The sequence below is a fragment of the Dipteris shenzhenensis genome, chromosome 23 (genome assembly GCF_047967505.1).
Source record: "Dipteris shenzhenensis isolate YYH24624 ecotype China chromosome 23, Dip_SZ_1.0, whole genome shotgun sequence".
Lineage (NCBI taxonomy): Eukaryota > Viridiplantae > Streptophyta > Polypodiopsida > Gleicheniales > Dipteridaceae > Dipteris > Dipteris shenzhenensis.
Genome location: NC_141618.1, coordinates 2,887,915 through 2,891,929, shown reverse-complemented (window position 1 = coordinate 2,891,929; position 4,015 = coordinate 2,887,915).

The window sequence follows — 4,015 nt, the reverse complement described above, 5'->3', positions numbered from 1 at the left end:
TGGAGGAAGGAGGAGTAGGCATGAGCATGAGGGAAGATGAGAATAAATGATCATGAGGGAGGAGGAGGAGCAGGAAAAGGTAGCAGGGGGGGAGGAGGAGGATGCATGTGGGAGGAGGGAGGAGGAGGAAAAAGCAATAGGGGGAGGAGGGAGGAGGAGGCGTGTGGAGAAAGGGAGGAGGAGGGGGGGAGGGAGGAGGGAGGCAATGGGAGGGAGGAGGAGGAGGAGGAGGAGGAGGAATGGGACGTGTGGAAGAGGAGGAGGGAGGAGGGAGACAAGGAGGAGGAGGGAATTCAAATTCAAAATTCAAAATTCAAAAGTTTGACTTTGGAGGATGGGGGGAGGAGGGAGAGAGAGGGAATTCAAATTCGAAATTCAAAATTTTGACTTTGGGAAAAGTGCCCCCTCCTTGGTGTAAGAGGTGTAAGAGGTGGCCCCCTCCTAGCTGTAAGAGGTGTAAGAGGTGGGATCAACTAGGCTTAACCCACCTAGGTAGGGGGGTTAGGACTCCCTTGGAACCCACAAGAGGACTTGCATTAGGCCTAATCCATTTCTTAATTCATTCCTTATGAGGCCCTTTTGAGACCCCATTTCTCCCCTAATGCATATTGGTAAAACTACTTTATATATTGTCTCATTCTCCTCACCTCACTTAATTTTTGTATATGTGCATTTGGCAAAAAGCATATTATGGTGTGTGACATGTACATAGAATTGATATTTTTATTAAATTAAGTGCTTTAGTAATCATGGGCAATGTTTGGCAAGAAGTGATGCACATTTATCAGCCTATAGTACCATTTCAAACTTTGTTGTGCATTATAAACGTGTCTAAATGTGTGTATATCATACACTATAGACAAGCTATTAAACGCATGTATAGCCACCCTGATAGACACATTAATAATTGTGCTAATAGACACACCCATATTTTCATTAAGTCTATCAGTGCTTATAGACGTGTCCACTATTTTGCTCGTCTATGGATGCATTGTGTTCTTGTGATGTTAAGCTCTTCACACAAGTTGTTTAGCTCTTCTTCAAATTTTTGTGCAATTCTTGGTATTGTTTTTTCCTACAAGTGCTAGGTATCATTGTTTCATCTAGTAGTGGTTTAGGATATTTAAACTCACATACTTTATTTCATCATTTGGTACATGTTGATGTAGTCTTATGTGTTTCAACAGTTGGTATCAGCAGAGATGCAACCCAGATGCAACCTAGTCTGATCTGGTTCATGAATTATTCATGCATGCATGCAAACTAATCGATTAGTCTAACTTTACGTATATATTTCAACATGGAGGCAAAAGCAGATGCCATGAAACTTGTCACCTTTACAGGTGCCAATTTCAATGCATGGGAACTCACAGTATGACTCTATCTTATGGAGAAGGGGCTATGGATTGTGGTTTCTAGAATAGAGAAGGAAGGCACTGGGTGCTCAATATCACTACCACTGTTACCTGACAGCTAGTGCAATACACTACAAGGCACATGCCATTTTTTGATGGAAATACCGACCTTTTTTACACTAAAAAGGTTTTTTTCAATGGGTGCAAAGTCGGTATTTACATCACTATTAGTGTTCAAAAAGAAATGTCACTATATAAGCATTGCTATATAGCAACTTTGGTAAATGTCACTATATAGCGACATTGGTAAAGCATCGCTATATAGTGACCCTTAATAGAAACTAACAGAAAACATTAGTGGGGCTAAATTGGGCCATAACAAGCCCTGTTTTGCCCCACTAATGTATTTTTTAAAGTAATCACAAAAGAATGTTTACAAACATATAAGCAAGATAAAACTCTAATACCTTGTTTGTTATAAAATTTTCCTTGTGAAAGGGGTGATACAAAATCGCTCAAACAAGCCGAGAGAAAGAAGCATATACATGTCAAAGATAAACAACATTGTTTGTTACAAAATTACCCTTTCAAAAAGGGTGATACAAAATCTCTCAAATGAGTCTACATACAAAAGCACATACATGCTGAAGTATACTACTAATACTACTACTACTACTGCTTATTCGAATCGTCATCACCATCCTTGTCATCATCGTGGTCGCGCTGGCCTAATCCCTAGCCCTCATGAGCTACGCCTGATTCCTAGCCCTCGTCAAAGCCATGTAAGCCAAATCCCTCGAGACTTGCCTCCTCGTCATCACCACTCACCTTCGCTGATGGGACGTTCGAGCTTGCACCCTAAGAGCAAAACCATATTAATTGGAAATTAGATTGGAACTTAAAGAATAAAACAATTTAAAAAGTGAGATTACAAGTAGGAGTAGACATACCGTGCGAGTAGCCACCTCAGCCCAGTCGACTGTTGCTCCCATGGCCTCCATCTCAATAAACCATGGCTTCGCTCCTATGCAGAATGAGCAAGTAGATGCCAAAGTGGATTGAGAGATATAAAGCAACCAAAGCAAAAAGAATAAATGCAAGGAGGAGATTCAAAATAATGTATAGGCAATCGCAACCATATCCACAAGATCTCGCCCTTCTCCCCACTCACATCTCACTTGATTGGCTACAACTGGCTTTACGTAAAGCCGAACGCGATGGAGAGACAATAAATGAGTGTGAGCAAGAGTTATATCTAGATGTATGATGCATGTAAGTTTCTTACCTCTTGATGTAATTAATTATTTATTTGTGTCAATATACGCTATAAAATAGATGCATCCTCATTGTTTGATGATGCTCTTTTGCAGTACAAAAGTACAGTGCATTATGGTCATATAGATGAAATTTTTTGCATGAAACGCATCGATTTAAAGAGAATCACGTATGATTGTGGATTCATGGCTAGCTTCACACAAGATAGCCGAGCAAGTGCTTCAGATACCAATCTTCTCTCCTCGTAGTTGGATTATTATGGGACCATACGCAAAATCTATGAAATTGATTTCAAACAATTTAGTATTTTCATTCTTGATGTAAAATGGTTTAGAACTATTTACAACGGTCCCCATGCGACAGTGATGAGGAAAGACAGTAGTGGTTTCCTTGCAATAGACTCCACCAAAACTTTGGACCGATGAAAGTGATACTTTTGTTCTTCCCGAGCATTGTGAGGAGGTGCATACTTATGATTTAATTAATCAAATATTTCATTTTTAAAGATCAATTGGTACATGTATTTAAGCATCATTTCATATAATTGATGGCATTTGGCACCCATCTTCAATATAGGTGGTTTTTCATCCGGATCATTCTGATCCAAGATGGTGGTACATGATCCAAGTTGCACCACGAAGTAAGCAAATCCCGAGCATTGTGAGGAGGTGCATACTAATGATTTAATTAATCAAATATTTCATTTTTAAAGATCAATTGGTACATGTATTTAAGCATCATTTCATATAATTGATGGCATTTGGCACCCATCTTCAATATAGGTGGGTTTTCATCCGGATCATTCTGATCCAAGATGGTGGTACATGATCCAAGTTGCACCACGAAGTAAGCAAATTTTTGAAGATAGAGATGTGAATATGGGGATGCTACTACCAAAAAATTTTTTGGTAAGAAGCATGCTATAAGGTTGAATGTCTCAAGTTTGCTAATAGACCTCAAATTCAACATACATGTGTTTCTAGCACATTTGTGATATTACATCACCTTGTGTGTTAGCATATTTGTCAACATGTCTGTTAGCATATCATTTAGTGAGAATGTGTTGCTATTAGGTGTGCTATAATAGCACACATACCATTAGAGCATTTTCTAGCAAAGAAGATGATCACAATATGAGCCAAGAGGAAGATGCGCATAATGACATTGTACAGGAGGAAGATGGAGATCATGATATTGAGGAAGAAGATGATGATCATCAAGAATCACCCGACTTTACCGAAGAAGATGTCTTAGGTGAATGCACGATGCCAGCATACGATGATGATATAGGAGATCAACTTGGTATAGAGTTGAAGATAGACTTGTTTGGTGTGCTATACTTGGCTTAGGATGAAGACGTTGATGTAAATGCTCTTCTTTGATTT